Genomic DNA, 26,546 nt, shown 5'->3' with positions numbered 1-26,546 from the left:
TACAATCTAAAGCCCTTTAACATGAAACGTATGCAACTGCAAGTGGGAAGCTTCAAAACATGAGTTTCTTATGCGCTGCCATTTGCAGAGGTAGTAGTCAGCATCCCACACCAAATAAGTCTAACATCTATAACCAAGAGGATAGTGCAGAAATAATGGAGCGTGATTTCTTTTTAAATTCAACATACATGAAAGTTTCCAGTTCCTATATGAGCCTAAATGATTTTCAGAATGACTATGGACCAATGACCTTTTTGTGCCTCTGGTCCTCCCCCTTTTCAAGGGGAGTTGACAGCAGTTATTCTATGTATGACAGGTGGGGGTGGGGAGAAGCAGACAGCTTGTCTCCAGGCCTGCAGGTCATGGAACTGCACTCAAGGAGCTGTACCTAATGGACTACACCTGTGAGGCCTCATCAGCACCTACACCTTGCTGAGAAGATGAGATTCTGGACTTTGCACTGGGATGAGACTTTTGGGGGCCTTGGGCAAGAGTGAATGTATTTTGATAGTGGGAGGAATGTAAATCACTGGGACCAGAGAGGACTGTGGTAGCCAGTCTCAAATATATTTATTCCCCCAATGATTCTCACTTCCTATTATTCATGCCCTTGTGAGGCCCATGTCTATACTGACCTCTAAAATTAACAGTTTATTATGCAGGTGGCAGGCTCTAACTTTTGAGACTACACCATGAAAGTCATTGCAGTTCTCTTTGCTTTCTATTGGATCACTTGCTCTGGGAGAAGCCAATGGCCATGTCCTGAGGACACTCAAGCAACCCTCTGTAGAGGTTCACGTGGGGAGGAACTAAGACTTGCTACCAACAACTAGCATTAATCTGTTAGTCATGTGAGTGAACCCTCTTTGAAAAAGATACTCCAGGATCCAGCAAACCTTCATATGTCTACAGCCTCAGCCAATATCTTATTGCAACCTTAAGAGAGCCAGAACCATCCAGCTAACCCATTCTTGAATTCCTGACCCTGTTTGAGGTAATAAATTGTCTCTGCTGTTTTAAGCTGTTAAGTGTTGAGAATAATTTGTTATAGAGAAATAGATGCAGCAGAATATGAAACATGCTTATCTCAACCATTTAACTGACTTCAGAGATTATTTGTCAACCATAATTTTAGGATTCAGGAAGCTAAAGTGGCAGGTTGGAGCATTCATTTTAAATGCAGTGCGTTGTGTGTGTCTATGCATGTGTGTGTATCCCTGAACTATTACAAATGATTATGTATCTAGATGTCCTTAGGTTAACTTCATTTTTCTTTCCTACCAACTTCTCCGGAGGTGGCCTTGAGGGTGACCAATTACTTAACTGCTGGAAACTCTGCAAACAATGGGACGCGAAAGGAATAAAACCATATCTGTGAAGAGACTGAAAATAACTTCTGTGCTCAAATTCCTTCAGAGACTTCTGAGTAAAATTTACCTCTTTTACTTTTTTGTTCTCAAGGGAGGTGAGTAAAGAAATCCCATCATTTCCAACAGAATTTTTAGAGGCAAAATTTAATGTGATAACATATAGCCAACAATTAACAACTAGCATGAGCTTTTTCTCATGCTTGCCTCTTCTCTCTCCAATTTGTAAAAATTTAGAGCACTATCCACTTCCTAGAATCACAAACGTTTTAAATCCCCCCTTTTAATTTTTTTTGGCTTTTCCTTTTAAAAAGGCTTAATTGTCCCTGAGATCAGGATTCTAAAATCTTTAGGGAAGATTACTGACACTGGTATGGCAGGATTCATTTTGTTTTGGGTTAAGAGATCATTAAATTTGTAAAACATGTTCAATCATTTCAGAGACTGTAAGGTCCCCAAATACATGAGGAAAAAAGAACAAAGTCTATCAAGCAAGACAGGAGGTTTTGAGAATTTTTTAAACAACCAGAAATACTTAAAAGGAATTTATGATGATTCTTTTCTTAGACATTTCCAAAAATTTCCCATAGGTGATCCTTTTCTTTTTCCTAGTAGATACCTTGTCTGTTTCCTGCATTGAAAAAAAAAAAAATCTCTGTTGGGCTCTTTCTAAGCCCAAAGCCCTTTGATTTACCACACTGAAAAATACACACCCTAGACTGTCCTAATACTCCTATCTCAGAAAAGAACAGAATTAGAGTGCTGAAGGATTTGTGCTGTGGCTCAATTCCAGCTTTGTCCCTTGAGAGGAATGGATAAATGGCTGTCCCCACTGAGAAAAGAGAGTAGCTTTCTTGGTGCTAAAGAGTGAGAATGGAGAACAAAAGGTGGGTAGAAAACATTAAGAAGTGTAGGATATGATACTGTACAGAGTAAATGTCTGATTTTTCCCCAAGTGAGAATTGAACAAAGAAGATAGATTTCACTTTAACAGATATTACTCTACTACTAGTTAACAAATGTCTATCCAAACATAACATAGACTTTCTGTCAAATATTATTTATTGGTACTAAATAAGAATTGACTATTGCATCAGAATACTATGTCCCCATAATTTGACTCTCATAAAAAAAGCCTAAAGCTTTTTTGGTTAATTCTGACCATCACACACATAGTCTACACACACACACATTTTTTAATATATATATGTGTGGATATGTATACATATATATAAAAGGCACTAATCCTAAGTGCACAGCTGGATGAATTGTTTGTACAATTCCACCCATGCAACTACCACCCAGAACAAGATAAGAAGAAGCTCCCTTAGGCTCCTTCCCAATAGGTAACTAGCCATCTCCGCTCCAAAGTAATAATTGTTCTTGCTACTGTCACCAAAGAGTTTCCCATGGCTACTTTTTAAAATCAATCTCAAAGCCTCATAGTAATAATTTATTTGTTGTTTCATGGCTTAAATGAATTTGAAATAATTACCATAAGCTTGTGAGAAAACATTTACTATAAAAACTTCTTGCAAGATTCTATTTCCTTGTCATTCTGAGGATACAAGGAGAGCAAAGGAGACTATTAAATTTCCATACCTATCCATAGGGAGAAATAAAAATGCACATCTTGTGTGCTTTAAAAGGCAGTTGGCCCTTGATGATGGGTGATGCCTTAGAGGGCCGGGACGGGGAGGGTGGGGGGGAGTCGCGGGAGGGAGGGAATTTGGGGATATGTGTATAAACACAGCTGATTGACTTTGGTGTACCTCAAGAACTGGTACAAGAGTGTAAAGCAATTATATTGCAATAAAAAGCTAAAAAAAAAAAAAGCACGTATCAACAATCTTCTTGAAAAAAAAAACACAAAACAAAGTCAGAATTTACCTAGAAGAATTGTCAATATCAGAAGAAAACTTTTTCATAGAATTATTGAAAAGATGAAAGGCAGAGGAAAAAAGAAATATTCCTGTGAGGCATCAGAGAAGGCATAATTTGTGTTGAATCCTATGTATGCTTGTAAATATATCATCTCATAAAAAAAAAAATTAGTGAACTGATTAGAAAATCCCCAAATAAATATTTGCTTATTAAAAAAAAAAAAAAAGACAGTTGGCCCTATCCCATGGGTGATATTTGAAGCTTGTAAGTAGATATAATCATTTTGTTCAAAATTAGGATGAATTAAAGTAAAAATAGAACTGCATTGCACAGTGCCAACTAGATATATGTTTCTTTTTAACAAATCCAAAACCTAGACATGCAAACTTTCCAGAGAGACAGAGATGGAGACAGATCAAGTCATTATTATTATGTTTTTAAACACTAATAAGAATTTGTTTTTGTTTTTAATCTTAGCTTAACCTTTATATATTAAGGTTGATTAATCCTATGCACTTTATGTCCAGAATGTACTTTAGCTGATACTTGCTTGGTTGAGAGAGCACTGTCATTGCTGATGCAGGATATCTATTTTAAAAATTGCAGAAGAAAAATGCACCAGATATATCCTTATCACATTTTCAAAAGAGGTCTATTTTGTATTATTCCTAGGGAAAAGTTAAAAATAAAATACTTAGTAAAAGCTTAGTGTTTCACCTAAGCCTTTGTAAACAGCCTGCAACTTAGAGACAGTGAATTAAGAATTCCATGTTGAATTTGAAATTAAAAATAGATGCAGTAGTGAGAAATGTATTTAAGGCCCTGCCTACACTGCAGTAAAAACTGTGTTTTGCAAAAATTAGGATGATTCTTGCTAGCATGTTCTTAACACAATTTTTCCAGCCAGGAAAGATAAAAATATAGATTTTTTTTAGTTTATTATTTCAAAAACATTAATTTTCTTATTATTATAGATATGATGCAAGTATTTAACCTTTAGCATATATTTAGCCTTTTGTCTGTATTATAATGAATTATGTTGAATAAAGTATGAAGTAATGACATTTAAAATATATGTGATATTTTCATAGAGGATAACCTTATATTAAGATGTTTGAGCTCAATTATCATTATCAGTTTTACATTTAGAGTACTGAAGTACAATTCCAGTGAAATCATTAATAGGGGCTTGTTTATTTTATTTTTTAATTTTTGTAGACCTCAGCATGCAGGATCTTAGTTCCCTGATCAGGAATCAAACCCATGCCCCCTGCATTGGGAGTGCAGAGTCTTAACCACTGGACCACCAGGGAAGTCTAAAGAGGGCTTGTTTAAACTATAATACCTTTGTCCCAAAAGAACATAGCATAGCCCTGCCTCATATATGAACACCCCCCCCCCCCATACACACACACAAGCAGGTGTAGAGTTTGGAATATATTATTAAATAATAAAGAGGACTACTTCTAAAAGAACACATAACCAAGAATTATACGTCCTCTAATAGCCTATTTCATAAGGGTAAACACTGTTCACAAATTAAAGCATGACAGTGTTTTGCCAATAAATCTCAGAAAACTATCCTTTGCTAAAATATATGCAGTTAATATTGAAATATATTCTGGAGTGGGAAATTCCTTAATTCCATGTAAATAAGTTTAAATGAATGTGTCTATAATTTCTGTTTCCTAAACTTTCAGAAAAGATTATTTTTTACTCTTTATTAGCTCTAAGACAGTAAGTGCAATCTCTTGACAATCAATTAATTCACAGTGTAAGGTTTTTCTAAATTAATAAACCCTGACTTAAAACTGCCATTTTAACATTTTGTTGCATGGTTTTCTGTCTCCCATCTCCAAAGCTGTGAAACACTTATCACCCAATTTTTTTCTTTTCTTTTTCACATTGATTCTTTCTTCTCACTGAGGTAAGCCATGCCCAAGTTGTGGTCTTCCATTTCCTTATCTTCCACCTTTCACAGCTCAGTTAATTCCACTTTAGCTGATATTTATCATGTACACAATATTCTCTTTAATTCCATCCCTCCCTCAACTTTATTCCAACTCTTTCTCTTTTACTTCAGGAAAAACCTCTCATATTTTTTTCTCTCATGCTCCCCCCTTCCATTTGTAATCTACAAGATAAATTTAATCCTGGGTCATAAGCCCCACACTCTTACAATAAAAAGTCATGAGTTTTAAAGTAAGATTAAATATAACACAGACCAATTTCCTTTAACTTATAAAGCTCTTGAAAGTATCCAGAAGTTCCCAACAAACATTCTCCAAATCTCCTTCTAACTCCAAAACTTCTTTTAATAAAACCAGCTTTCCTTCAAATACCAGCATCAAGATGGAGGATCAATAAGAAATCACATTAAGTGGTATTGCTTTTCTGTTTTATTTCATTACTATTATAGAAATATTACTTTACTTTTCATTGTAATTTAACCTCTGTCATATTGAATACTATGGTTTAAATAGGCACTTGTGGGATAACCTTGACCCTTACTATTCATTCATCCCTAATCTTCTGCCTAGAAGTGTTCAATAGCATCCAACCTAGCTGTTCTCTTTACTTCTATCTTTGTTTTTTCTGCTATTTTCCACCCAGCAATCAGAGGGATTATTTAAAAGTGTAACCAGAACTTGTCACACCCATGACCTCAACCCTCCAAAGGTACAATATTGAGAATTAAATCCAAAGGCTTCATAAAATCTATAGCCTACCAGATCCTAAATAATGTGCCTCCAGACTTCCATCCTTCCACCTTACCTCTCTCTCACCACACTGCAGACAAACTGAATTATTTGCTCCCCTCTCTGGAAGTCTCCCTCTAGATCTGCTGAGATCTGGGCCCATATGTCACTTCAGGCTGGTTAACATTTTAGATAATACCTGAGTAGCCAGGTGGTGAGAGACTGAATTATGTTGTAGGGATATGAGAAAGAAAATATTGGAAACCAGTAACATGTAGATACACACAGGCAGAGTGTAGTGACTAAGAGAAAACAAGGGACCCAACTTGAAAATGGCCCACAATTAAGAGACCTGGAAGAAGAGCCAGTGAAGGAAAAGGGAAGAAGTAAGCAAAAGAATCCAGAAGTGTAATGTCGTTGAATATCCATGATGTGGGAATTGCAAAAAACAAAAGTAGATGAATAATCAACTGAAATGTAATAGCTTAGGAAGGATCAAGGAAAAAGCTATTGGCTCTGCTGATTTATTGTATTGTTTCAATGTGGAAAAAGTCTTTTGTACTTTTAATATCTGTTGTAATTAATGAGTTTTTTGGACTTTTGCAATTATTCTGTATATTTATGGAGCAAACTTTCCATGTGTCCAATGCCAGCCCCATTTTGATGATTCTTATTTGTTCTTAATTATCTGCACAGTAGTAAGAAAGTCTGTCTACAGTACCATTGTCCCTTCAAGATTTATATGAAATTGCTGCTTCTAAAAGAAGCTGTAATATGTAAGGGATTTTGGTTTATCAGAAGGCGTTCACAGAATAAGATCTTGAGTGCTCGCTTTGGCAGCACATGTACTAAAATTGGAATGATACAGAATAAAACTTGAATCATAAAGAAAAAAATTGTTTATTTTAAGTGTAAAAACATTTTATTACTCTTGTATGCTTTGGTTGACAAATCTATAGAACTAAGTTAATGTCATCTAAAACATTACCACAAAATTCTTCCTGGGATGTCATAGACAAAATCAGCATATCTATTAGTAAAAGAACTGCTCTTTATCTACCATCAGTGTTATGGAAATCCTATACTCAAGCAAAGTTATAATTATATGTAATTAACTTTTCCATTTTCAACTAATTAAGTTAAAGGAAGACCTGAAAACCCATCATCCCTTTATAACACAGTGTATTGAAGCTTGAAAGTTTTAACATTTAGTCAAAAAAGGCACATCTATTTTGGCTTCCTCTTATCCCTCTTGTTAACAGTAATAGCCCACTGGCTGTAGAATAGAAATACCAACCTTTGAAATTATGTGGTATTAGGATGAGGATAAATTTGCTGTCATTGTTTTTTGTTTTTTTTTTTTTGCTATCATATATTTAACTTGCATTTTTAAATTCAGATCTAGAAAGATTTAAAGCAGTGCAATTTGTAAATTGAAAACAACATAATTAATACAAATGATTCAAAGAATCAGAACAAAACAGAAGACAAATTCTCTGAATAACATCTAAACAAAGACAGGTGAAGAGCTATCATGTCCTTACTGGTCGACAAACATACTTTCATATACATACTCATTTAATTTACTCATTCTTATGTCAGCTAAGAATAAGATTGTTTTTCAAATATTACTAATTTTAGAACTTCAGATGATAAATTTTGTGTTATAGATAGGGAAACATGAGACTACTTTACATTTTAACATGATATAACCCTAAATATCTACATAGAGCACAATTTTGCCATCAACATGGATTTTATTTACAAAATATACATTAAAATTGTTCACGGGAGAATGTATAATGTTATAGAGGGGAAGAATTATTGTTGTAGACAGATACTTATTGATCCGGGAAAATTCAAAGTGAAAAAAGTCTACAAAAATAATAAAGAATGATATTTTGTGTGTGTGTATGCAAAAAAAGTATATATGTTTATTAAAGACTGAAATGGCACATACCAAAATGCAATATGTTGGGATAACAGGTTAGTTTTTTCTTTTATTTGCATTTTCTAAATGTTCTGCAATGTATCTGCATTACTTTGATATTCATTTTACAACAATTTATGAAACTATGTGCCAGGCATTGTGTAAGACAGTGTATCCACAATCCCTGTCAATACAGGGCTGATATTTATAATACATAGTTTACTTTAAAATTTATATTTCCTAGTGGTTAAGAGCACAGGCTTTGAAGACAAATTGCCTGGGTTCAAATCCCAGCTTTGACTTTGTAAGTCACACTTACTACATGTGACTTTGGATAAGTTATTTAACCTCTCCTTACCTCAGAGACCTCAAAAGTAACAGAGGGACAATAATAATTCCTACCTCACAGAATGTTTTGAGAAATAAGTGAGTAGATGTCCACAAAGCACTTAAATTAGTGCTAGTATCTGGCTAGCCCTTTGTAACCATAAGCTATTATTATTACTATTACTACTACTAACTGAGCTTTCAAATTTTTTTTTTCTTTTTTTTTTTCACAGAGATGGTTGAGCAGGCAAAATCAAAGCATTCACTCTATAAAATCTATAAAGTACTACAGAATTTAAGAAGTGGTAGTTATATTGAGAAAAGAGAAACAATATAATCAAAACCTTATTATAAGGAATGTGTTACAGTGTTACTGTTAAACATATCATTGCAGATACATTAATATATTAATATTTCCATTTCTGTGTTTACACAGTAGTGAGCACATACTTGGCCTATCAGAAAATAAGAAAAAATTTTCCTACCATCTTTAGTATGGGAAGAATAATTTTACTTAATGGGCTTGATATAAATTGGAGTTATAAGATGTCAGGAAGAAAGGATGCTTTGAAGATGTAATTATTATTTAAAAAATGGGTATAATTTCTGTCTCTACTTATCAGGTTTAATTACTTACTATGTTCTCTAATATGTGGTTTAAACTATGTGTGATGCTCATGAAGATAGTCAGCTACTTTTTTTCAAAATGTTATTTGAAATTTTCAAATTTTATCCCAATGAGAATAAACAGAATTCGGAGGTAGAACACTGTGAGGATGACATATTAACCATAGTAAGTGGCTTGCCTTTGAAGTCAAAACAGCTATTTTGCCAATCAACATAAACAGAACAATTTCTTAGTCATGCGTTGCTAATGAAAATTAAACAGAAAAGCTGAGCCTAAGGCTGACATACTGTGCTTTATACTCATTTATTATTCACCCATTCATCATTAATTACTTATGCTAAAGTGTCATGTGATGCTTCATTCAGCTACTCTCATTGAGATGTGCTTTGTGTGGCCAGGCACTGCACTAGTGCTAGCTCCTCCATCAACAAAGATGAATAAGGTCTACTCCCTTCCCTCAAGAAGTTTACAGTCTAGCAGGAATGCAGACATATGAATATCCCATTACTGCTTAATATGTGATTAATAGTAAAGAATTTAAAAGGAGCCAAGCTTTTTCTTCTTGGCAATAAATATGTGAAAGTTTTTCATGGCACCATTTGTTATCATAAAACTTCCGTAAACCGCACACATTTCTATGCATATTAGCAATGATTTCTATAATGTATGTGCAAGGTTTAATAAAAGGATTAAATAGAATTAGAGTGTTTCGGGGTGAGGGAAGGGATTAGAAAGGTTATTCCTAGGCAAGGCATTGTGTGTGTGTGTGTGTGTGTGTGTGTAAAACTTAAAATACTGGCACTCACATCTTCATGTGCTATGCTTATCTCTTGATGGATTTTTAAAGTTTCCTCCCCTATTGCCACTATCCAGTGCCCCCTTCCTTCCAAAGGGTATGAACTTGACGTATTTACAAATGAATCAGTCAAAACAGAAACAGTAATTTATTTGAGCAAAATTATAGCAATAATGCTGTAAAGGAAAATTGTTGGAACTCAGGAAGAGGGTATAAAACCACCACAACAAAAAAGGAGCTATTGTTAATAGGGTAATAATCTCTCCTTAAACTGGAATTTGAGGTACAGACTTCCTAATTACTTCATGGATCAAAGTTTTATCCGACTAAAAAATATGTTAAAGGTAGACTTTAATTGTTCACAGTCTAAAAATCTTTTCTACACTTAAAAGCTGAATGTTACCTTTGTGATAAACTATTCCATATAAACTGATACATGAACAAAGCAATGACTTTTTATACCCAAATTATCTTATTCTGAAAAATCCCAGCAGAGTATGTCAAAAAACAATCTGTGATCATCTTAGTTTGAACTTAATGTCAATTCCCATTCTTAGTTTAAACAGAAATAAAGTAGTCTGTAGTTCTGATTTGCATTTTGGCCATGTAAATTTGGCCATTTCTCTAACTGTGTGCAAGTTTAAAGATTAAATAATTTTTAATTGTCAAAATCACAAATAAAATGAATAGAGAACAAAGGGACCGCCCAGAATCAGCACAAATGTCTCAAATTTCTTCCCATGAAAGGAATTAGAAGTTGCTATAAGTTCAATACACAAATATATGCAAAATGAAAGCGACTGCTCTGTTAAAGGATTATGTTTTATAGCTTCATCAAGTGAAATGTGCACTTAAAGAGTTTTTAAATGTTTCTAGTAATTCTAGAGTGAAGACTTCTAAAAAAGGGACTGGAATAAAATCCTTTAGTTACAAAAGAAGGAAATATCTATTAATTTTTCCGAAAGCAACTACAGTACCACTCTCCCTCCATCTCCACTCTTCGCACCCCCAGCCCCGACTCCCATACTCATAAAGCTGAATAATTCCTGGTTAAGTGGGCATGGATGGTGGGATCTAGGTAGAAAAGTCATGCTGGACAAAATATCATGATTAGATCAGTCCTGGGAAAGACTGGGATAATTCTCATGCATGAGGGCACTTTGCTGTTGTATTTTGAAATACGACATGATTGTTTTTTATACCTGTTCCTACTGTGATAGTCAATTTTCTGTGGCAGCTTTGCTGGGCTGTGATATGTGGTCAAATATTATTCTGGATGTGTCTGTGAGGGTATTTTTGGATGAGGTTAACATTTAAATTGGTGAACTCTGAGTAAAGTAGATTGCCCTCCTCATTCAATTAACTGAAGGCCTGAATAGAACAAAAGACTGACCTCCCTTGACCAAAAGGGAATTCTGCCAGCAGATGGCCTTCAAGCTTGAACTAAAATGTTGGCTCCTTGGTTCTCTGGCCTCATGGCCCACCCTGCAGATCCTGGATTTGGCAGCCACCATAAATGTGTAAGCCAATTTCTTAAACTAAACTTTATTTCTATACATGTACACACTCTACTGTATCTCAATCTGTTTCTTTAGAGAATCCTAATACGCTTGTTTAGATAAAACTTTAAAATAAAATTCTGGAAGATGACAGACATGACATATATACATAGTGGCACCAGAGTGAGACAGTGTCAGAAATTCTTTTTAAAAGTACCAGATAAGTGGGTGAACAAATTAATTTATGGTCTATTCCTCCTTTTATTAGAGAGTATGGTTGGTGCAGAGAATGGGAAATGCAAACACCTTCAGGTAGCCTAACCAGTAGGTAACAGGTAGATGGGACTTCCTTGGTGGTACAGTGGTTAAGAATCCACCTTCCAATTTAGGGGACACGGGTTCGATCCCTGGGCCAGGAAGATCCTGCATGCCTCAGAGCAACTAAGCCCGTGTGCCACAGCTACTGACCCGCGTGCTGCAACTAATGAAGCCCATACTCCACAACAAGAGAAGCCACTGCTCTGAGAAGACCGTGCACCGCAACGAAGAGTAGCTCCCGCTTATTGCAACTGGAGAAAGCCTGCATGCAGCAACGAAGACCCAATGCAGCCAATATATAAATAAATTAATTAAATAAATAAAAAATAAAGTAAAATTAAATTAAATTAAAAAACAAAACAAAAAAACAGGTAGAGGATTCACCTTCTAGTAGCCTAATAGTTTGTGGTCTGTGGTATGTGGTAAATTTGACAATTACTAAATCCAGTCTAATTTCCTTTCTCTTCCTCCTCCTCTTCCTCATTCTCATTTCTATTCTCATTCTTATCCTTCATAAATTAATACTACACATGTCAAATACAAAAAAGACCACATTATCAATTTTCAACTCCAAATAAATTTGAACTTGAAATTTCAGAGGAGCTTAACCTCACACATATTGACAGAGGGCAGATACAGGACAACGTAAGGGCATACTTTGTTAAGAAGGAACAAATCTAACAGTGGTTGGGGGATGGGGTGGGTAACATTGTAGATTGGGACTGTGAAGGCAGAAGCATTACAAAGACCAGAGGGGATGAGGAGGAGACACAAAAAGATCACACAGGAGTGATATTATTATAACTCTAATGCTTGAGTTGGAAGGTGCTATAGGTTTGGAAACAAAATTTCCCCCAGAGATTCCCTGCTGGTCCAGTGGTTAGGATTCCAGGCTTTCACTGCTGAGGGCCTGGATTCCATCCCTGGTAGGGGAATCATACAAACCTTGCCACCTGGCCCAAAAGGGATGGAAAAAAAAAAAGAAAGAAAGAGAAAGTTCTCCAAAGATGATGACTTTCTCAGGTTCACAGCTAGCTCTTTTTTTTGTCTAAGTATATTAGACAATAGGAGAGCCACCTGGGACAGATGCAGAGTTTAATTTCCTCTAAGGAAAAAATTAGGTAAAACTGCAGCTGTTATTAAACCGTAAGTTCCCTGAAACCTTATTGACCTAAATCTTATGTCTTTATCACAGTGCCTTGTACAAAGTGGGTGTCTGATCAGCATTAGTTGTTTCAAATAGAACTTAACTGATGAATAAACAGCCTGCTGTCTTAAAGGCTGTTTGACTGTCTCAAAGGCAGTCCGGGGGCAGAGGAAGGGCAGTACCTGTAAGATACAAGAATAACTCCAGGACATTGAGCTGTGAGGTACACCTCCACACTGGGCTCCATGGCAGGCCTTGATGGGAAAATATCCCTCCCTCAGCACCCTGTGTGAGTTTGTTTTTTATTTTTATACAACATCCCAAATTTCCCTAACTGAAGACTCCGTTTGGCTAAGGCATCCCCTTTAAAAAAATTAATCTACATTTTTTACGATTAATGTGACATTAGTCTTACAAAGATGAAGCAGTTTAAATTAGGTAGCTTTCTCTTACACATTAGCTGAAATCGCTTTATTTGTAGACATGGGGGATTTTGTGGTTAGTTTGTGAATAGGAAATATTTTAAGAGGGGAGATGGCAGGTTGTCACAGTAAATTGAGAGAATAATCAAAAAAGGTGGGGACATGACAGAGGAATTGCAAGTACAGAAGTCTTATGACTAGTTAAGGTGATCTAAGATCTTGTCACTCAAAGCATGGTCTGAGGACTGGCACTATGGCATCACCTGGAAGCTTGTTAGAAATGCAAAATCTCAGGATCCTCCTTGAGCCTACAGAAGCAGAATCTTTTTAACAAACTCTCAGGTATTTTGATGCTAATTAGAGTTTAAGAAACCCTGCTCTAAAATTTTATTTCTTATTTCCAAATATTGCCCTAATGGAGGTCCTCCTATGACTAAGAATGTTGGGAAATGCCTCTGTTCTTCCTTCTTCTGCTCCAAATGACTTCTTGCTTCTGGAAGCCAGGATTTAAGCCTGTGCTGTTACTAATATATCTTAATTACATTATGAGTTAAGTAGGCATTGAAACTAGCCTACGAGTCAAACCAAGTCATGCAATCTAGCACCCACAGGGAAATGTGTTTCCATTTCAACAACTACCTTATAAATAAGCTATTAGTGGACTTCCTAGGTGGCGGAGTGGGTAAGAATCCGCCTGCCAATGCAGGGGACATGGGTTTGATCCCTGCCCCAGGAAGGTATCACATGCTGGGGAGCAACTAAGCCCGTGCACCACAACTACTGAGCCTACGCTCTAGAGCCCGTGAGCCACAACTACTGAGCCCATGTGCCACAGCTACTGAAGCCCATGCACCTAGAGCCCATGCTCTGCAACAAGAGAGGCCACTGCAATGAGAAGCCCACGCACCACAATGAAGAGTAGCCCCCGCTTGCTGCAACTAGAGAAAGCCCATGTGCAGCAACGAAGACTCAACACAGCCAATTAAATAAATAAATAAATTTATAATAAATAAATAAATAAGCTATTAGAACACAATTCCTTTATACATTTGAGTTGTCTTCACTTATTCATAGAAAAGGCTTATTCCCAGCTCAGAAAACACAACTGAATTTTCATTCACCAATCTATGAACATTAGAATTAATTGTTAGAATGTCCATATTCATATATCTGTGACAGTGAGAGAAAAGTAAATATTTAAACAAGAAATCCCTCAATATCATAAATTTACACATAGCAAATCATGCTAAAAAAATTTAAATTTTCCATTGAATAAAGAAATCAAAAAACAATCAATGAATGAGAAAACAGAGTTTAGATACAATGAAATAGTCTTTATCAACAAAGGAAATAAAATCTCTAAAGGATTACTAAAATTAATTTTCTTTGAAGACCTTCAAAACCAGATAATCACTCATTTCTGGAGTACTGCCATCCATGTTCATTGTCAAAAATTCATCCTCCCAAAATCCAAGACAATACAACCAACTTGCTGATTAATATCTATTTTAAATAATTTGTTCTAAGTCATATCCTCCAAGATGTAACTACAGAATTAAATTTTTAAGACAAAGTTAACTTACGAGTTGTATATCCTAACACAAGCCTTTTTAAAGAGTTCTACTGGATTATTCTCCCATGGCAAATCAACTAAATGCCTGAAATGTGAAAATTTTCATAAACCTCTCATTTTAATCCAATTCAGATCAACTCAGAAATCTGTCAAGCTATTCCATTTTATGAATGGAGTGAAAACTTAACATACTTCAACTGTAACAAATACCTAAGGACTAAGGAAGCTTTCAGATTGACTATTTCTAGAACTGAATTAAGGATTAGAGTTTACCTTTCACTTATCTGTACATAGTAAGCACTTATTTTCAGAAAAGAATCCAGCACCTAAATCACTCCAGTGTTTACTTTCAATGGCAGCACAGGTCCTCACACAAAGGCTACATCTCTAAGAAAGTGACCACATGAAATCTATGTGCTCAGATTGCTTTTTGAGTAAAAGTAGTCAACATTTTTTATTAGTCATTATTTTTATTTTGTCTTAAAGCTACTACTTTTGAGAAGTGCTCCTCAAGTCTAATACACTACAATTGTGTGAACATACAGTCACATTCACACTAAGCACACTTTATACAAGTTATTTATATCCCATGGCAGATGTACCTTTCCAGAGTAGATCACCATACCTTTGTGACTGTGCCTGAGCTTCATTTTATATCAATACACTAATTAAAACAACTTTACTGAGCGTCTATTATGGATAGGCACTTTGGGAGCTGGGATACAGCTGTGAACAAGACACGCAAGGTACATTGCCTGTCAGGGGCAACCAAGAAACAAGTAAGGAAATATCAGTTAATGAGAAATGCTGTGATAACAATGAAATAAACTGATATATAGTACCTGGGTAACTTTTGATTGTGTTCTCAGAAGAGGTCTCTCTAAGAAGATTATATTTAAGCTGAAATGCAAAGAAGGTGGCAGGCATGTAAGTATCTAGGGTAAGGGCATTCTAGGCAGGGAGAGAACATCTAATACATAAACCTGAAAATGAGGAGAAGCTGTGCATTATTACAAAACAGAAAAGTGGGCATGGAAGACAGTGATGGGAAATGAGGTCAGAGTGGTAGGCAGGAACTAGATCATATAGGGCCTTTGACACAAAGGTCAGGAAGCCTAATTTTTTTCCTAATTGAAAACAGGAAATCTCTGATACATTTTAAACATAGGAATGATGTGATCAGATTTAGGATTTAAAAAGATAACCTTGGCTGCTATGTGAAAGATGGAATGTAGAGCAGCAAGGTTGGAAGCCAATGGCTACTGTAGTCCAGACAGGAGATGAGAGGGACCTGGACATTGTGGTAGGAGTACACATGAAGCAAAGTGGATTTTTTTTTTTTTAATGATTTGGAAGTAAAGGCAATAGAGACACCTACAAAATGTAAAGATTCTATAGCTTTTTAAAAGTATATGTTTTCCTGTTTTATTTCTAATGCTACAATTAATATTAGAATTCTGTTGACCTTTGTGGACCAAACTAGTTGATAGGATCAACGTCTTCATGGAAGTCTGTGTAGACTTCTAAGGTTCCTTCTCCTTATGCCTCTGGGAAATGAGACAACTCATAACCCACCACCTTTTTGAGCAGTTAGGAACATTTTTACAAAATTTATGATTTACTGTTTGCCTCTGAGCTCTTAAGGACAGGGACTGTGTTAAATTTATCTTTTTATCACCTGGGAATGCACAATAGGTTCCCGATAAATACATATGCAATAAATGAATAAAGCTGACGTGAAATTTCATTTCCCCCTTTTTCTACTTACATAAACTTTGTAAGGGCTCCTTAAAATGTATCCCATTGCTACTCTGCCACTTGGAAAAGATTTTTTTTTTTTCAGGATAATTCATGTTAACTTCTACATTGGGGTTGTTTGATAATGGAAAATTTTATTTTAAAAGTATTTAATTAAATTTATGTCAGTAGCAATACATGAATAGTTATATTTACATTTTGTATTATTTTGCTAGAGCTGCCATAGTAAATACCGCGGAGTGGGTTCTGGAGGCTAGAAGTTCAGGAGCAGTGTCCGCTGGTTTGGTTTCTCCTGAGGTCTCTCAACTTAACTTGCAGATAGCAAGTCTTCTCACTGTGTCCTCACATGGCCTTTCCCCTGTGGACACACGCCCTTGGTATCTCTTTGTGTCCAAATTTCCTCTTTTTAGAAGGACACCAGTTAGAATGAATTAGGTCCCACCCTGAAGGCCTCATATTGACTTAATCACCTCTTTAAAAGGCCCTATCTCCAAATACAGTCACATTTCAGGGTACTGGGGGTTAGGGCCTTGAGGAAAACATAACTTACCCTATAACATGCTTCTTTGTTAGAAATGCTCACTCAACAGTAAGAAAACAGGCACATTTTGCTGTGCTAACTATATGCCAGCATTTAAACACACACACACACACACACACACACACACAGATGCACATATTAGCCCCATAAAGTAAGTAGTACTATTTACTGATAAAGAAACAGGCTCACCCAGGGATAGTGTGGTGGTGGGGCTAGGATTCAAACCCAGATCTTCATGACTTCAAGGCCTATTCTTTTAACCCTATACTGTCGCCATCCCTAATAGAATGATTGTGAATATATTTTATAAAATAGAGCATGTAAAGTACTTGGTACATTGTCTGACACATAATGACAACAAATGTCAGTTTACTTCCCCTAATGCTACAGGCTTAAAGGACAATAGCATTTAAATCACCCTTTTCTGGCTCTCCTAGTTTTCTGGAATGCCAATTTGGAATACGCTTCTCTAAAAGATTGGCCATAATGGTTATTTCTCTTGACTGAGTGTCAAAGCTTGTTCACTATTTTGGTAGATGCTTCTGTGTACATATGAACTCATAAAAGCTAGATAATGAAAATGCTTTTAAATTTAAAAATAGTTTTCACAATTCTAATGCTTAGCAACTAGCATTAAAAAGGGAAAGAAAAGCATAGTAACATTCTCTTTCCTTTAAAGACCATTCTGTTTATAAAACCATCTCTAGCTGTGCTTTAAATCAGCGGGAATTAGGGCAAAATATAATGAACTCCATGTTTAAAATAGCAGTAAATTAACTATTCAAGCTCTCTACCATGAATATTTACCAATTCATAGAGGTAAAGGTCCATGGTAAAATGGAATATATATGATGAAATGAAAATTAACTCTCCAAACTAAGAAAACTCCCATTTAGAAATGCTATCAAAGAGAATTCTAAACAGAATTTCTCCTTTTGTTTTCTCACCTGTTACTGCTATAAATACTATCTCAAAATGTCTAATAATAAAAATCAAGGCTTGGTTATGAGATCTGTGATCCATTTAAAAATGCTCTCACTTAGTAGAATATCACATATGTGTCTTAGTTTCAGTTTTAACCCAAGGGGCAGTCAGTTGCCTTAATGGAGATTTCCAGAGATGGGCAGCAAGCAATTTACCAGAAAATGCCATTTTTCAGAAGCAACTAGTACAAGCGCTTCAGCTCTCTGCATCGCGAACACCTGAGACTTGGCTAATTAGCATACTAAATGTCAGAAGTGGTTTTTATCTGGGAAATTCATGGTTTATTTATAGGCATGATGAATGTTAGAAACGGGCCGTTATTGGTAACATTAAAGGTATTCATGGATCGTTGAGGTATTTTAGAAATATTTTAGAAACACCTTCTACTTTTGTGTGAATCTGGTGAATCCTGAAACTTGGACTGGCAGGGAGGGGACTTGAGGCTGGACCCCCAGATTCTCTTGTGTTCATTCACTGGATCTGAGGTTTACTGGCTGTCCAAGGCAGACTATACAGGACAGAATCCTGCCTGTGGATTATTGTTTTCTCTATCTCTAGTAAACTTTCACGCAGAACACCTAATAGAATAGAGAGTATGTCTTCAAGCTTCCAGATCAGGTTGTAAGAACTGTTTTTGAAGCTGCCTGTTAATAAGTGTTTGTTAAATAAATGTCTATATGTATGGAAAAACTGGGTCTGAGGTTTAATTTCATTATAAGGTGGTAGCCAGTTTGCTGGGGTAGAGCCAAAACTTTTCCACCCAAGGTTTTACGGGGTCAGATAGGATTCAAGAATTGTATATAATCAAAGTGGCTTAGGTCATTCAGAGCAGCGTTTTATGGAATTCTTTTTCTTGAATTTTAATCTTCAATTTTCTGTGGGAATGTTAAGATGACTCATTGAAATAAAATATGTTAAGCTTTTTAATCATGCAATTTAAAATACTCAATAATACTAAACATGAGATCATTTAAATATTTTCCTCATTTCTTAGTTTTCAATTAACATTCTTTTACATCTTTCTAGAACACAAGGGAAAAGTGACAAAAAGTTGCCTTGAGAATTTAAATATTAAAAATTAAGAAAAGCTTTGTCCTCAAAGAGGACAAAGACTTCAGAGAGGATAAAAAGCAGGGACCAGTGCTTTAAGCCTTAGTTAAATTTCACAAACCATTTTGTTCTGGGTTTGGCAGAACACAAAATGCTTTTGCCAAATTTTTCCCTCATTATTTAAAGCCACATGTTCTATGAAGGGGATTTAATGCATATGTTACAAATGTTTTTATAAATATGTTTTACTAGTAGAGATTACTGAACTAAGCCAACATTACTAACCAAGCCTAACATTAGCCCATTATAGCAAAAACCATGGAATTGTTGTAATTAATCAGTCACTTTCCTAAGGTATGATGGAATGGAATTTACCTACAGAGGAAATGGATTTTAGTTGAACCATGAAGAATTGAGGTTGAATATATTTAATCACCAGTGAGATTTATTAAACCTTGTAATATATGAAAGGCTTAGGAATGTACCAGAGATTCACTTAACGAATAAAAAATTCAGAGTTGGAAGGGGATTTTGGCAAGCTGCAACCTTACTTGGCCTCAGTTTCTGCTTTTGTAAAATTTAAGAGTTGGTGCGTGTTGTCGAATTCCAATCTATTCATACTATTCATTTATTATTCACTCACTCACCATTGGGGTTTATATTTTGAAAATTTGCTAACCAAACTGAATCTGATGACTAATAAATCCTTTCTCAAACTTTTATTAATGAAACATATTAATCACTGCTTCTGATCAGTGTCAGGATTACCACACTGGGTGCATATACTGTAGGCCAAAGCCAAAGACACTTGATATTTTAGTTAACCTGGGCAGGCTGACTGTGGTAAAATTTATTATTTCCATCAGACATTTTAAAATATAGGCAGTGCCAATTATACGAGGATAATTGGTTCCAGAAAAGGGGCATTTAAAGTGAGTCCATGTAAAACAGGGGTCACTCTGCCTTGAAAGCTGAAGCTTAAAATTATGAAAATAGGTTTATTTTATTTCAGTTATACTTGCAGTGAAAGGTATAACTGTATCTAAAGACATCACAGAATAATGAGAGGGACAAGAATGTGGTTTCCCTTATTTTGATGTAAAATTTTTTCCAACAAGCTTTCACCTCACATTTAGCTTTCTTGCAAGGCTCATGGGGAGGAGTAGATAGGGAAGTGCAAAACAGTCCAGGTCCAAAGATTCCTTCACCCTTTGATACGCAAATCATTCTCTTCTGCAGCCCCATCATCCTTGTGCCTGATCTTTGACTTCAGTTTGCAGTTGATTTTTTTCACATATATGTATTTATTTCTTATTGAAGTATAGTTGATTTGCAGTTGATTTCTGTGTTGTACTTGCATTAAGTGGTTGAAAGATTACAAGTATCAAGTAACTATCAAAGAGAACAGAGATGTTGAAGCCAAAGGCAAGGCCAGATCTAATGGTAGAAAGCAGGTCTAGAATCCAGGCTCCTGAGATTTATTTATCTTTGGACACTTAAGCAAAATATTTTGTAGTTGTAACTGTTTTTGATTTTATAACCCAATTTGTGCCTTGTCTTTAAACTCTAAGATATTATAATTTGATAAAACAGAAATGCTAAATATTAAAAACAAAAACTCTCTCTTCTTCAGGAAAAGTCATGGGTTTTAAAAGGAAATCTTTTAAAAATACGTTATATTCTGCTAATTTTAATTAAATCTTTCTAGTCTGGAGATCAAAATTAAGCTGAAACTTCAGACACTGGCACTTCAGAACCACACAATTTGGCACAACTCACCCAAAGGAATTTCATTTCTTGAAATGTTTTGAAGACTTAGTAGCATGTGGCCTAACACAACAAGGCCCAATATAACTGAACTTTCAAGATGGGTACCTGGGATGAGGGGCAGGAAGAGAGTCTTCAAACTTCTACACTAAAACCAGAAGAGAAGGGGAAAGTTTGAGTATCAGAATCTGGGGTGAAATTTAGTGTTGCTGGTCTTCAACCTTTTTTAAACGTACCCAGAGTTTGGATTCACCTAAAATTAAATTATGGGACGTTTCCCTCATAAATTGATTGACACGATTTTTTTTTCTTGTACATCTTGAATGGGAACTTACAAATAGCAAACCTGCTATTGCTATTCTTCCTAATCTTCTTCCCTGAGAAGCTATACAGAAAAAATGGGAGAGAAAAAAACCTTATTCTACTTTGGGACACATTTGAATGGTGTCGTAGGAGAGCCATATGCAAGCTCTAATCAGCTATCCATGATCAAGTTTTGATAATCTCTTTTGAAAAGTATTAAGATTTTTTTTTTTACTTTTGCTTTTTCAAAATTCATGGAAAGCTTATCCTTCCACTAATCATTAAACCATCTATCATATGATAAACTAGGTAGTGGAATGCTTCTTGATTTATCAATACATTGATGAAAAAGATGGCTAATAAAAGAGAGGAGACAGAAATATTTGAGTTATTACTTGCTTAATGGTGATACTGTTTAAATTTATGATATGCACACATAATATAATTGTTGAAAATCTTGTGGAAATTCAGAAAGGTTTTTAAATTTTTAAAAATCACTTATATATATACTAATAGCTTTTACCTTTTCCAAATTGCAGCAGGAAAAAGAGTGGTTAGGTGCATGGACTTGAAGTCAGACTTCTTGTGCCCCACCACTCAACAGCTGATGATCTAGAGCAAGCTTAACCTCAGTGGGCCTCCGTTTCTAGTTTTCTCGAATGGGAATGATAATAATACCTACTTCATTGTGTTGTTGTGAGGATTTAAATGTGGTAACATATATGAAGTTCTTAAAACCATGTCTGGCACATGTTAGTGTTATTATAAATGTATTCTTATAAATCCCTGATAGACATGTAGACAGATAACTTCATAGATCCTATTTTATATTTAGAGAGACTGAGGAATCACTAATAGTATGTAAGGGAACAAGGCTAATCTGTAGGTTTGTATCTGCACGATCTGGTACCATTAAAAAAAAGCATTCTCTAAATATACAAAGAGCAAGAACACCAGTATGAAAAAGGACCTGGTAAGGCTGGTGGAGAAAGTCCAGAGCTAATTAGTGGTTAAGCAATGGGTATCTGGGAGATTTCACCCCAGCTGCAACTGCTACTTTGGTAGTCTGATGGGGTAGAGCAGTGGTGCTCAAAGCTGGGTCCCCAGACCATCAACATCACCCAAGAACTAGTTAAGAATGTAAATTCTCAGGTCCTACCCCAAACTTACTCAATCAGAAGCTATGGGGGTGGGTCCAGCAATCTATATTTTTACACAGCCTCCATAATAAAGTATGTAAGCACAGGAATAGAGAGATCAAGTGAAGATTGAAAAACCTCCCCCTGGGATTCTAATTCTGACATATTTGTACTGACTTTCCCTAAAAGGTTAAGAACCACTGCAGAGATGAAAACCACATTTATTTAAAGAAAAACAATATAAATTTTGAAAAAAAAATGTATCAGGGAGGCAAGAAGGTTTTAAAACTATTTATTTATTGACAAAAAGCCTTTGTCTTGATAATTAAATCTGAATTCAGAATCATCCACCTCTGTCTTAAAAGAAACTAAAATGATTGAAAAGTCATGTACTGTTCTCTGAAGGCCTTCTGTGTCTCTATGTTTCTTTCTGAGTTGAACGGAAAGTATTTGCTTTTCTTTCTGCCTTACCTACTTGCCTGCAAGCTCCAGCACATTTTCCATGTCTTGTGTATCTATGTATTTGATGCTGATCTAATGTAAGCACCGATAAATGTTTCTCAAAATAACTAATTAATGGAGCCAAATCCTTGTTACGTAGAAGAAGTTAGTTGTTAACATAACAAAGGCATGGTAAAAGTAGCATTTTAATTTCCATGTACAATTTTAAAAGTAATTTTATAAAGCTGCAAAAGGCATTGTGTTTTTTAGTAGGCATACTCTTTTGAAACAGGTGAGGAAAATAAAGCGTCTGTTAAAGAAATATTATTAGATTTTTATTTTTAAAGAGACAGTTAAAATTGACTGCTTCCCAAGTATGTATGCCATAATTCTTAGCAGAATTTATTATATTTCCATGATATGACATAGCATATCACATGAAAAATACATATTTCACCTTCAGCCTGAAAATATTTCCTCTACGTAAGGGGACATTTTATTGTTTTATTGACGGATGTAACGTACGATGTTAAAGGCTAGGAGAAGGAGAGTGCTGGGGGAGAAGACAACTTTGGACTCACTTGACTCACTGGGCTAGAATCCTGGAGAAATGCTACGCTCACAGCCTTCCAGGGAGAAGACTGGCATCTGCATGCGTGGGTTCTCAGAAGTGCACAGCTGATGGCCAGATGGTGACAGTTTGGGGAGAAGCAGGGTTGTCAGCACCAAGAACATTCAGGTCACATACAGATGTTCTATGTGGGCTGGGACAGAGGGAAGCCTTGCCTGAACAAAGATAGAAACTTGGTGAAGGAATTACTTAGGAACAATTTGCCTAAAATAACGGGAAAAATAGAAAAATGTTTCTTAATAATGAATGTTTTAGTTATAAAGTATAGAAAACCATGTCTGAGATCTTTGAGGTCATACTTCTTGAAATTCTACTAAATGCAGTAAAGAAAACGTTGCTTTAGTCAGCTGACTGGAATGTAGCAGAATGCCTTGGGACTCTTACAGGTTAAAAACAACAACAGTAGAAGATAGGCCGTACTCCCAGCTGCACTGGACTCCTTCCTGTAATTCTGCTGATGGGCTTTCACACCCCCAGCCAGTGATATAATCACCTTGAGGAACAAGTAAGTACATCTGTTGCAATAGTGGTTTCCGGAGTGAACAGTATCCTTCTATCAGGTACCTCATGTCTAACTTGCTGTTGTCCTTAAACCTTGCTCTTTTCACAGAGGCTGAAAAGTCTACTACAGTAGTCCCTCCTTATCCACAGTTTCAGTTTTCAGAGTTTCAGCTAGCCACAGTAAAACAAAGAGGTCCGAATATATCAAATTAAAAATTCCAGAAATAAACTTCATAAGTTTTAAATTGCGCACCATTCTGAGTAGCATGATGAAATCTCACCCTGTCCCACCCTGTCCCCAGGACATGAATCATGCCTTTATCCAGTATATCCTGTCCATTAGTCACTTAGTAGCTATCTGGTTTATCAGACTGACTGTCACAGTATCAGTTTCACAGTACTTGTGTTCAATTCACCCTTATTTTACTCAATAATGGCCCCAAAGCACAAGAGTAGTGATGCTGGAAATTTGGATGTGCCAAAAAGCATCTGTAAAGTGCCTTTTTAAAGTGAAAATATGAATGGTTTTCGACTTAAGGAAAGGAAATCGCATACTGAGATTGCTAAGACCTATGGTAAGAAGGAATCATCTACACATGGAATTGTGAAGAAAGAAAAAGAAATTTGTGCTAGTTTTGCTGTTACACCTCAAACTGCCAAAGTTTTGGCCACAGTGCATGATAAGTGCTTAGTTAAGATAGAAAAGGCATTAAATTTGTATAAAATATTGTGAGAGAGAGAGAATACATTCACATAACTTTTATGATAGCATCTTGTAATTTTTCTATTTTATTATTGTTGTAAACCTCTAACTGTGCCTAATTTATGACAGGTATGTGTGTCTAGGGGAAAAAAAACATAATCTATATAGGGTTCAGTACTATCAGCAGTTTCAGGAACCCACTGGGAGTCTTATCCCCTGTAGATAGGCGGGGACTACCGTATTTAAGTTGAAATGTGCAGAGGAAAAGAAGAGGGCTGAGAGACAGAAAGAGGGCAGTGAGAGCAAATGGAGGGTAGTGGTAACAATCAGAAATATAAACCTAGACGGAACCAATGGCTGGAAGGAGATCCCCATTCATTCTGGCTTGTCTCAGCTCAAAACACCATTTGAATGATGCTCTCTTTATATGGTTAAATTAGTAACAGTCTACAGGCCCAAAATGGTCATCAATTCTGTTATGATGTGTAAGTGTGAATGCCAACTTTAAATCATATGGCAGAATAATGTTGAGGGCCATGACTATACCCACTAAGCCTCAGAAAAAAAGGGTAGCCTTCAGTCTTCTCTGTAGGTAGCCTTAGGGATCACCTCTTTGCAATTTTATGACCATTGACAAAATGGCTTCATTCACTGGACCGGCCTCTGAAGTCCTGCCTCTCTGAGCGCCAGAGGGGTATGAGATTGATGTGATTGTGGGATGTGCGCTCTAGCTAGGAATCCCTCCTTTGCTCCCCACCATGCTTGGGAATGATGAGAGGAAAACTTGTTTGCCTAGAAGTATATTTATGTATTCCTTGTTTATGGATACAACCTGTAGGTAAAGAGCCTTATATAGATCTATAATTTTGCTGACTCCTGGCCATGAATAAAAAAGAAACTTAGTGGCTAGTATAAATGAGAAAATTGAAGCCAAGCAGATGTTTCCTGTCAGCCTTCAGAAGAAAAGCAAAGGCTTCTGACCATAGTGGTTTCCAAGTCGAGGCATGCCCAGGACTTTGGAGTCTGGAGATCCGTAGGGATTTGACTTTAGCTCTCCACTAAACTTGCTTTTGGTCCAGAACATGTGTATAATCGATTTTCAATATTCTCATCCTTGGAGACAGGAATCAGGCTATTCTTCCCCAACCTACAGAGACTGAGAGTGAAGGGAGGAAATCAAAGTGCTCTTATCCAAGGAAGAGGGTAAGGGTGCTAAGGAAATACAGTAGGATACTACAGTTCTTAGCTGATTTCCTCCAGTGCAGTTTTGGATTTAAAAGCTTTTAAAAATTATACTTTTACCTTTGTATGCTTAAACTTTTCAAAATCCTTTCCCATAGATTCTCTAATTTTAACCTTACTATTAGCACTCTATTTGAAGAGGCTGTATAGAGCACTGCACTGATTAACATCACAGATGCTGTGAGCAATGATCAAAGCTTGTTAGACTGACCCTTGGAGAATTACTCAGCCTCTATATACCACAGTCTTCTCATACACAAAACAAGGATTATATTAGCAGCCTCTTAATAGGTTGGTTGAGAGGACTGTATAAATTAATACACGTAAAACATATAATGGTACCAAGCTCATACTAAACTATCAGTAAGTATTAGCAATTATGAGGAAACTGGCTCTGAGAGCTGAAACGATTTAAAGAGGCTAAATTTCACCCCAATATCAAGGTTACAAGACTAGTAAGTGATGGTGTCAGGACTTGCATGCTAGTTTAATTATATCAACTCTAGTACTGCTTCTCACAACAGAACACAGTTGAATATTTAAATACACAGAGAGAGAGAGAGGAGAGAGGCCTGCTCAACGTTGAATGTGTACAAAATCATAATGTATCCCCTAGTGTTATATATGCTGTGTGACTATTTTTCTGTATTGATCTTGAACTTTTGGGGGACGGGAACTCTGTCATTCTCTTTCATTTCACTGGAACCAGGCACATAAAATGCCCATCCATGTACATAGATGTTATGGAATTAGAGAATAGAAGGACAAGTGAATGAATGAATGAACATGCATGGTTAGCATTAAAGAGATACTCTAAGTCTCACACATTAAAGCAAGTAGTCTGGAGAGACTAGTGTAATAATAAACCCCAAACTATGTCACCATGATACTAGTGG

Source organism: Hippopotamus amphibius, chromosome 6 (genome assembly GCF_030028045.1).
Source record: "Hippopotamus amphibius kiboko isolate mHipAmp2 chromosome 6, mHipAmp2.hap2, whole genome shotgun sequence".
NCBI classification, from domain to species: domain Eukaryota; kingdom Metazoa; phylum Chordata; class Mammalia; order Artiodactyla; family Hippopotamidae; genus Hippopotamus; species Hippopotamus amphibius.
The sequence above is the reverse complement of the archived record's forward strand: the minus strand, read 5'-3'. Positions refer to the sequence as shown.